Genomic DNA, 11,120 nt, shown 5'->3' with positions numbered 1-11,120 from the left:
TCACCCACTTCTTGAGACCGCCGATTCGTTCGTACACCACCATCGCGAATAATTTTGACCAGCAGTTAAGCTTAATAGCCAATATTCTCAACACAAACATATAACATAGAAACGATTGAGACATTGAGTATGCTCCGGTGTATGGGGTGAATTTTTAATTCAGAAAAGTGAGTGGAGCAGGCACTTATGTTGGTAACAACAAGATATGAAGTGAATAGAAAAAGTGCCAGAAGACAATAGAGAATAAAAATTTTTTTCTATTCACTTCATATCTTGTTGTTACCAACATAAGTGCCTGCTCCACTCACTTTTCTGAATTAAAAATTCACCCCATACACCGGAGCATACTCAATGTCTCAATCGTTTCTATGTTATATGTTTGTGTTGAGAATATTGGCTATTAAGCTTAACTGCTGGTCAAAATTATTCGCGATGGTGGTGTACGAACGAATCGGCGGTCTCAAGAAGTGGGTGAGAGAGGGATCTAGTAATGACTTTGGGTTTGAAACGAATATTTTTGTGTTCGTGGATAGCTCACACGGTAGAGCCACGCTCTCACCTGCCAGGCGGAGTTGTCGTACCAATAAGGTCGCAGGTTCGAACCCCACCACCGCCGCGAAAAATTTTTATTCTCTATTGTCTTCTGGCACTTTTCTATTCACTTCATATCTTGTTGTTACCAACATAAGTGCCTGCTCCACTCACTTTTCTGAATTAAAAATGGGCAATCTATTTATAGTTTTGCTACTTGCCGCATGCCATGAAAAAAAAAGAATTCCGCGCTTTGCCTCTCTGGAGAAATACTTGCAAATTTTCCTCATTGTAACAAATTTGCATATTTAATCCATATTGTTATCATATTTTTATGACTGTAGAAATCACAACAGGCAGCTACGCCCCTGACTTTCAACTATAAATGTAACAATTGTTTATGTCAAGAGTGTAGAAAGTTTACAATTTGCTGTCATTTTGAATTGAGGGTAGCAATGTTAGTGAGTAGTTCACATGATTATCTTGAAAAGTAAAATCCTAGTCAAGCCTGTGTAGAGTCCAGTGATAGAATGCTCTTGGCTAAGAAACTCACAACATTGCCATCCGGCAGTAAAACGGACCAACACACTAAACTATGTGTAATCTTGAACGTTTATAGTCTGGTTAATACAGTTTAGTGAGAATTGCTCATAAATGATTTGGCAAAGAGCAATAACAAATCCTAAGTTACGTCAACTTCATACTATCTATAATATTGTTAACGTAAACCCTCCAAAAGTTCCCTCATCTCAGACTACTACTACTACTACTACTACTACTACTATTATTATTATTATTATATTATTATTATTATTATTATTATTATTATTATTATTATTATTATTATTATTATCATTATTATTATTATCATTATTATTATTGTTATTATTATTATCATTATTATTATTATTATTATTATCATCATCATCATCACCATCATCATCATCATCATCATCATCATTATTATTATTATTATTATTATTATTATTATTATTATTATTATTGCTATTATTATTATCATTATTATTATTATTATTATCATTATTATTATTATTATTATTATTATTATTATTATTATTATTATTATTATTATTATTATTATTATTATTATTATTGTCATTATTATTACCATCATCATCATTTGGGAGTTCCATTCTACCAATTTACTTGAAATATTTCCAGATAGTTTCTTTATGAACCTCAGCTTTCCTTTCAAATATTCTTCAACCTGGCACTTCTTTTAAGTCTCAGGTGTAAAAAATTTGTCACCTTTATTAAAGGGGAACTGTTGTGAAATGAATAGTTTCTGGCCAAAAATGGCGGCGGTAGTGAGGGGAGGGGTGGTAGTAATTGTATGGTAGTATAATTATACTTTGACTAACAAGAATTAAGCTTCCCAGGTTTAACAATTTAAATGTCATAAATTTATTCAACTCTTAAAATGTACCCTCATTAAAAAAAATGTGACTTACCGCGTCTATCGGGTATTTTGTCGGAATGACAATGCACCACCTAAAGAATATTGAGTTTCAAGATAAAACGGTCAGAAGTAGGTAAATAAAGTATTTAAACATTAGACAAAATACTCACTGTTTGAATGGACACTCAAATTAACTTAGATCGTTTAAGTTTAGCCAACAATTCAATTTAACGCGTATGATTCAACTCCATATGATATTGTTTTTAGTGGATAGGTCACACAAAAACATCTCCAAGACTGATCCAAAGTTAAAGTATCCGAAGTCTCACACTGTGGTCACTGGATGTTATTTAAATTTTGTTTTCATTACAAACTTTCTTTTCTTTTCAAGTCACTGAAACAATGTGAATGTAGATGCTGTTGTAAAACATATATTTAGTGGGATATTTGAAACTCAAATCTGAAAATTATTTTTATTATTTTTGCTTGTTTTGAGGCAATATTGAACTGGATTTTGAAGAACTTTGTTCCGCATCAGCATACAAAGAAATATCCCAAAACCTTAGTCATTGACCCCGAAATGGTGGCAGCGGAAATGGGCTTGACGTCTGTCCGTTTGTCCAGATTGGTAGTTTGTGATTGGTTCGATAAGAAGTGTCACGTGTCCATTAATATTCCATCCATGGGATTAATTGACAGAAATTATAGAGTGCAAAACTATCAGTTCTTGATGCTTAAAGTAATGGAACGAATTTTGGAAAGGTAATAATAAGGTCAATGGTCACTGATTCTTCGACTCATAGTAATGGTAATATTTTAGTCGCAGCAGGTACTAAAATTCTTGTTTAAATGGGGAAAAACACTATATTTGTCTCGAATATTGAATAGTAACGTAGATAATAACCAGACTCCTACTGTCGACATGACTCATAAGTGTGTCAACCTTCCATACCCTGTATTATATGGGTGATTCACTCACAGAGAATTTAATTACGAATAAAAAGAGCTAGGAAATTCGCAAGTTGTTGTCGTTGTTGTTGCTGCTGCTGCTTCTGCTGCTGTTTTTTCTGTTGTTGTTACTATTGTAGTTGCTTTAGTTTGATTGTGTTTTTGTTTCTTGTTGATTTGTTTTGTTTCGTTTTGTTTTGATTTATATTTATTTATTGTGACCATTTCATACGTAAAAATAAATCAAATTTTGTTGTTGTAAATACAAAAAAAATGAGTCTGACTAATTAATGTTATGATTTTTTTTTCTATTTTCATTGTTGTAAATGGCATACTCTCAAACAAATGCAATATAATGTCCATTACTAAAATGTTAAATTAACCCTATAGTTGATTCCGGTTATCAGACCGGCCAACGATATGTCCCCGTCGCTTAAATCATATAGATAATACTGTTAATACAAAAGACTCCCTTTGCTATTCAATGAAAACAAATGATGTGCAGCTTGAACATATGCAAAGGCGAGCAACACGATTACTTCTTGGGTTGGAGTCCATATTATACGAGGAAAGACTATCAACTCTAGCTCTCCCAGATCTAAAATATAGGTCTCGTGGGAATTTAATTCAGCTTTATGTCTCGTCCTACACGTTAAGGGTAACTGTTGGCTAGGGACCCCTTGTAAAGCGCTTTGAGCATGTTTATTGGACATTGCTCTATATAAAAGCTCATATTTTTTTTATATCTGTATGATTTGAATCCGCATTCTATCCTCTTAATGTTACAAGAGCTGATGGATTTAAAATTTATATTTCAAGATGTAAATATATCCAAATTTAGATCACATTTTTTATGTGTAGTAAACATTTGGAAAGGCTTTAAATCTATTATTTTTAAACAGGGTTGGGGAACTACATTGTTCTGCACAGCAAATGTAAAAATTTTACCATCGATCACAGAATTACTGGCAAATCTAAATATTATAAAACTAATTTTCACAGACTGATATACGAGTAACTTGCAAACCTTTATATTTCATGCTAATTTATCATCCACTTGACTCAAATTATTACGAAGAAAATCTTCTAGGTCGTAGAATTCAGTCCTTTTTTACTTTTGACTTTCATTGCAAGTATAATTTATTTTACGCAATTCTAGCATATCCACAACAAAATTGATGACGTATTTTGAAATCTCTCTTGATACTATCAAGTAATAATATTCTCGTCCGCAACAAAAAATGATGACGTAATTTTAAATCTCTCTTGATACTTTCAAGTAATGGTAATCTTTCTAATCTAATCTTTTTAAAAATAGGGTTGGGAACCAACATTGTTCCATAAAGCCAATGTTAGACACTTATCATCGAGCCCAATAAGTATAATAATTTTTATTTCTCCGCAAATATTGCAGATTCTCCACTAGATTTATGGTTCTGTTGACCAATTTTAAAAATTCGATCGATAAAGAATTGATTTCATTAAGAAACGGGTAATGTGTGTCATAATTAAAAAGAAATGTGATTTATTAAGATTGCTTCAATAGCATGTCATGAATAAGGTATAGAAAGAATACATTATCTTGGTTAGCCTTTTACAAGATAGCATTTTATTTTTTTATTTTTGGATAAATGCTTTTTGTTATATAATGTAACAGTCTCAAGCTTGATGCACATATTATTTTAGGTCTGGTAGACGAACGCAATTATTGGTTCGAGTTATGTTTGTTGTTTTGGACAATATTTTTCATTGGTTTACGAATACAACATATTAAATAGGCATAGAAAAATATAATCTATTCGAACCGAATCAATCTGCCTATGTGCGGTATTATAATACAGGGGCGGCTCTGTTGAAGACCCAAAACATGCATCTCTGTGCTGCTGATGAAGGTATGGTTTCTATTCTGTCCCTACTAAACCCCAGAGCAGCATTTGACACTCTCGACCATTATATACTACTAAAACGCCTGTCTATAACTTTCGGACTAACAGGATTTGGGTTAGTCTGGTTTCGATCTTATTCACCTGACCGTTCGCAATCGATTCTGATTGACGGAAACGTTTCTCTTCCTTTTCTTTTGAATTTGGGGGTACCCTAAGGAACAGTCCTTGGCCCCCTTTTATATACTTTATATACTCAAACTCTTGCTGGTGTCCTTAATTAAGCAATGTAATATCAATTATCACATGCATGTTGACATATATGCTAAACCGGCGCTTGCGAATGGTCTGGTCTCTTTCATGGAAAATTGCAATGACATTGTCAAGAACTGGATGAAGAAAAAAACTGAAGTCCTTTTCTGCAACCCAAAGAAGCTCACAACAACCGTTCAAAACAAATTCATTGTGATTAACAATGAAATGATCTATTTTGCAGAAAAAGATAGAAACTTAGGTGTATACTTTCAAAATGACTTATCCATGGAAAATACAGTAACTATCTTTGTAAAATATTGCATTTTGAACTTAGAAAGATTCCACAATTATCAAAGTTTTTAAAAAGTACTGCCCTAAAACTCTTGTTTCATCATTCTAGAATAGATTACAGTAATTCGCTCCTTTATAACATTCCAAACTCCTTCACAAATTGCAACACATCCAAAGTCACTCTGCTAGGATCATTCTTAGAAAAGGGGCAATAGATCACATTACCACCATGTTATTGTCATTTCACTGGCTACCTCTTGAATTGAGACTCAAATACAAAATTGCTGTTCTTTGCTTTAAATGTATCAACAAAACTGCTCCTTCATATATATATATATATATTATATATATATTATATATATATATATATATATATATATACCTTATTTCATTGTACTCTCCTTCCAGAACTTAAAGATCTAGTAATTGTCTCCGATTAACTGCCCCCCCCCCCCCCGCCCCCCAAAAAAGGCTCCAAAAAGTTTTCTCATAGATAGGTCTATTTCTCATGCTGCCCCCTCTATTTTGGAACTCTCTTCCGATATCCCGAAGAAAAAGCAATACAGAAGCTACTTTTAAGACAAATTTTAAGACTTATTTTATTAGGAACTATTTACAGATTAATACGGGATTCCGTATATGGTTTATTTTTCATGGTATGAACGTCTTAAGCATGTTTTGTATATGATCTGTTATTGTAGCTTTGATGTTTGTATTGAAAAGGCGCCTATAGCTGCTTATATGGAATAGGCGTTATTTAAATGATTTACATTATTATTATTATAATTATTATCATTATTATAATTATATCATTTATTATATTATTATTATTATTATTATTATTATTATTATTATTATTATTATTATTATTATTTTATTATTGTTATTATTATTATTATTATTATTATTATTATTATTATTATTATTATTATTATTATTATTATTATTATTATTATTATTATTATTATTATTTATTATTATTATTATTATTATTATTATTATTTTATTATTATTATTATTATTATTATTATTATTATATTATTATATTATTATTATTATATTATTATTATTATTATCATTATTATCATTATCATCATTAGTAATAGTGGTAGTAGTGGTAGTAGTAGTAGTAGTAGTAGTAGTAGTAGTAGTAGTAGTAGTAGTAGTAGTAGTAGTAGTAGTAGTCGATCATAATCTATCCGGATCAGGTAATGTATAAAAAAAAAGTCCCAATAAACATTAATGACATCATTCAACACCGCATGTTAAATAATGGACCCGAATGAAATGCGATAGCGAGAACGGAACAGCTGTGCGATCAGAGTGACTTGAGTGACATCTCTACAGGTACTGATGGCCTCATGGAAAGATAAGAAAAGGTCATAGACAGGTGAAATACACAAACACATTAGCTACTGCCATGAACATTTGTAACTTGTACGGGCAGTGCCAGAAAAAGGAACAAAACCATTGGCCGCGGTGTGGTTCATTCGGATATGCTACTATTGTTACCTACTCAATCATTGATGACGTTCAATGTAGCTTGATTAAATTGTTAGAAGATACGGTGCAGCGACACTGATATGAATTATATTAATAGTGGCCTAGTACGCACAAACAATAAACTATGAGCGATGGCCACGTTTGTACCAGAAACATCAGAATGACCTTGTAAGAAGCTCGAGTTGGGCAAGAAAATGTTCTGAACAAGTATGTAATAACGGTGCCAGACAAAAATCAGTCTTCTATCCCGTCGAGGATGACTGTTTTTTTGGTTGTATTTTTCTATCTTGCTTTGTCTAGCACCGTTTCATACACGCTTGTTCAGGTCTTTATATTGCATCGGTGCATGCTCCCTAATTTATCTATTTGATATTTATTTACAAGAAAACATTGCAATTTAGTGACATTTCAAGAACCTTTTTCTTACAGACAGCCGTGCCGAATATTTCTCTGCCGTCTTTAAGTAATGTATTAATGTTTTTATTGAATAGTTTTTGTTATTGACTAAAGAAGAGTTTCGAGCCCTAAACGTTCCGTGTTTGGTATTTTTGTTCTTTTGAAGCTGTTACATTCACTTTTGTTCTAAACTTTTACTACCCACAGCTTCTATATAATAGTCGCCTTGTATCACTTTGACAAGAGAAGAGTACGCTTTGGTGTAAAAATCCAAATGCTTTGACAAATGATGAGGTTGGAGATCATATCTTAAATGGGCAAAGTTGGTGGGAAAAAAATGTTTATATTTCTGGGGGGGGGGGGGGGGGGGGGGGGGGTCGTCTTTAGTTTATTATCGTCGCCGTTGAATGAAATCACTATGATAGTCCCAATCAAGCTCATTAATAACAACTTGTAGATAAAAGTCCAATGCTTAAGAATTTTTGACAAGTCGAATGTCATCTTTATTCATTGAGGTTTTAAGTAAAGGATTCTGGCCAAAGTGATAAATGAAAGTGGGTTTTATCACAGCTAGACATAATTGAAATAACTCTTTTAAATCCGTACAAACGGTTCCCAATTCACACGAAAATGACATCATGACTCAAAATTTTGATCAAAAGAGGCAAAACAACAATGCGGCCTAGGTATCAAAGAGGCGTAAGTTGCATTACAAACATTTTTTTTTGCCCAAGAAACTCATCCTTCAAATATCGATCGATTAAAATAACCATCAACTTATCCAAGAAATCATACCTGGGACTTCGAAATACAGAGTCCCAAGTTTGAGAGTTTTTGACAAGATGAGGGTCATTTCATTCGATCGATATTTAAAGAAAGAGTTTCTGGCCAAAAAAAAAAAATGTTTAAACGTGTTTTCTCATAGTATGCCAAATTTCTTTTACTGCGTTCCTGTCGTAAACGGTCAAGACTGCAATAATGACCAAGTGAATGATGAAAGAGATTATGGTTTGTAAGAAATTCTGTCTGACCGTTGCAAGGTAAAACAAATAAAAATCGTCAGCCCTAAGTTACATTATCTATGGGAAAAATCAGTTTTAAAATAAAAAAAAGATTAAGCAGGACCAAGGTCGTCTATATAGAAGGCCTTGGCAGGACACATTCAACTTATCTATATCCAAAATCCAGATACATATTATAATGATATATAACATATTTCTCTGAAACTAGAATGGTTGGTAGCATTGAAACAGGACACGTTTGTGTGCGTGTGTGTGTGTGTGTGTGTGTGTGTGTGTTGGTGTGTGTGTTGGTGTGTGTTGGTATGTTTGTGTGTGTTTGTGTGTGTGTGTGTGAGAGAGAGAGAACGGAAAAAAGAGAGAAAGTTAGAGAGAGTGTATGTATGTACGTGTGTGTGTGTGTGTGTGTGTGTGTGAGCGGGAGAGAGGGAGAGAGAGAGAGAGAGAGAGAGAGAGAGAGAGAGAGAGAGAGAGAGAGAGAGAGAGAGCGTTTGTGTGTGTACATGAACTAATCACCTCATATTACAGTCATTGGAGAAAATTGGACCAAGACCAAGAAGGAGAAAAACCACAAAAATTCAAATGAAGTAGCATTTTTGAAAGGGAAACTAATCAATAATTTCAATTTTATTTTTCTTAAGAAAACGAGAGACCAATGCTGATCGATGGCAAGGAGCACCATCTTGCATAAAAATTGGGCAACGACGAGACCTAAAAGACACATCTAAATTGTTTTTCTGCAGGTGGCAGAAAATATAGGCTAGCGGTGCCGTTTTATTATTATTATTTACTTTTTTTTGGACATTACACCCCAAATCATCTGTTTTGGGGAGATGTTTCATTGGGGGTATAGTGAACTTTTCATCATATCTCATGTTTGAAGGTCTTCTTACGTGACGCTGACGATTTGAAACTGCTCAATCGTGCTTTCATCAGAGAATACAACTTTTCCCCACTGTTCTACAGTCCATGATTTATGATTTGTGGCAAAATCTAGACTACTATTCATTACCTTGGTAAGTCTGGGTTTACAGGCTGGTTTTCTTGATATCAAACCGAATTCTTTTTATAAGCGATGAGAAATAGTGCGGCTATGTGGTCTAGTAGTTTGACACTCGCTTTCGGATCGGACGGTCCTGGGTTCGAGCCTCGCACTCGGCGCATAGTTGAGTCATTGGAAAAAGGCTCTTTACTCACATTCTCTCACCGTACTCATGTGTAAAATGAGTACCCGGCCGTTAACAGCGTTGTCTTTGTCCGAATAATTGTGTTAAAATGTTGCTGTTGGCCAGGGACCCCTTGTAAAGCGCTTTGAGCACATTTAGTGGATATTGCGCTATATAAAGCTCAATTTGTATTTTTTTTGTGTGCTTATGGAAACATCTGTGCCCTTTGAATGCAAAGAAGCCTTGATTGCAAGGCAAGATACCAAAGGATTGCGCGTTGTAGCGGTCTTGATATACACGTCATCTTGCTTCGAGGTCAAACAGACCTATTTCCGATCCGTGTATTTTCCAATTTCTTTTAATATGTTGACAGTATTGTCTATGGGAGTCTTTCTAAAGCCTAGTGTTCACTTATATCACTTTTGGTGTAACTTTCGTCATTCAATTGTATAATTTGTGCCTTTGAAGTGATACTGAATGAGCACTTACCCATTTTTCATGAACTACCATGAGGAAGAAATTGTTCGAATTTCGCCAAAATAAAAATAAAAAGTAAGCTAGACTCGCTTGCCAGTGTGGAGACGCAAAGTTTAATCAAACAGCCAGTTACAAAGTTCCATTGGTGCAGTTCTTCTTTCAAATTCTGCTTATTCACTGATTTCACTCTTTTTGGTCTTAAACTTTTTTCAATGACTATACAAGATGAACGATATAAAATGATCTCTTTGTCCAATGACCAACAGTGTGCTTTGCATTGCGGGTGGACAATTCTAAAAATATACCCAATCATTTAAAATAGATCCCAGAAAATGGTCAAGTTAATTTTTCTTCGAACGAAAAATTAAATATGTACTTTTAGAACTAGATAATAAACATTTTAAACGATATTAAATGCGTTTCTCATAAACTCATTCAGTCTCAAGCAGGTCATAATATGGAGTTAAAAGTCGTGATAGTTCAGTTAGTAGAGAACACTTGCTTTATTAGAAAAGAAACCAGTATCGATCTCATGTGTAATCAATCTGTCCATCCAGCAGTGACTGGGTAGCCGGCTGAGGTTGATCTGGCGGAAAGTACTTTGTCATAGATTACCCTCTTATCAAAAGGCTAGGATTGGAGGAAATTGTTACTATTTTTAGTCATAGAATGCTTCAAGGCCCTGAAATATGTCATACGGAGTATATTTTATTGGAACAAACATTCATCTGTGCCCTGATCCTTGTAACCATAATATACACTTGAATCAAATAGACTGATGTGCGGTTTCTCGTCCAAGATCAAAACTCCGAGCATGGATATGGATATTTTATAGATATTATAAAACATTCTATTTATTATTCACCCTCTTTTTGTAGCTTGTATTAAAACGACTCGACTTTCTTTCATGTTGGACCAACAACTCATCAATGGTTCGTAACTTTTAACGTTTTCAAGACTTTCGTCAAAGAATAAGCTAGGCTTTTAAAAATAAATTTTGCTTCCAAAATAACTTGAGCTTTTCATGTAGCGCAACAACCACTTGTGCTCAAAGCACATTTCAGGGGGTCCCTAGTCAACAGCAACATTTAACATGTAAGACGAGACATAAGGCCTATTAGGCCATATTACATTTTTGGACAGATGCAAAGCTAGGCCCAACTTATGTGGCATTGATAGTTAAAGAAACAAAAAGATAGAGATTGGCAGTCAACTAACTAGAACTGTGACG

At 33.8% G+C, this 11,120-nt stretch overlaps 1 protein-coding gene across 1 annotated transcript in view; it reads right to left on the bottom strand.

Moving 5' to 3' along the window:
• LOC144970329 (uncharacterized) overlaps positions 1 to 2,528 on the bottom strand; it is a 17,525-nt gene extending 14,997 nt beyond the window's left edge. Inside the window, exon 1 of the mRNA XM_078909852.1 lies at positions 2,122 to 2,528. The gene's annotated coding sequence lies outside the window, so the exon portion shown is untranslated. The remainder of the gene's footprint in view (positions 1 to 2,121) is intronic.
• Between the last annotated feature and the right edge of the window lie 8,592 nt (positions 2,529 to 11,120).

The sequence above is a fragment of the Berghia stephanieae genome, chromosome 4 (genome assembly GCF_034508935.2).
Source record: "Berghia stephanieae isolate SIO BIC M18660-M18661 chromosome 4, UCSD_Bste_1.3, whole genome shotgun sequence".
Classification (NCBI taxonomy): domain Eukaryota; kingdom Metazoa; phylum Mollusca; class Gastropoda; order Nudibranchia; family Aeolidiidae; genus Berghia; species Berghia stephanieae.
The sequence above is the reverse complement of the archived record's forward strand: the minus strand, read 5'-3'. Positions and strand labels throughout refer to the sequence as shown.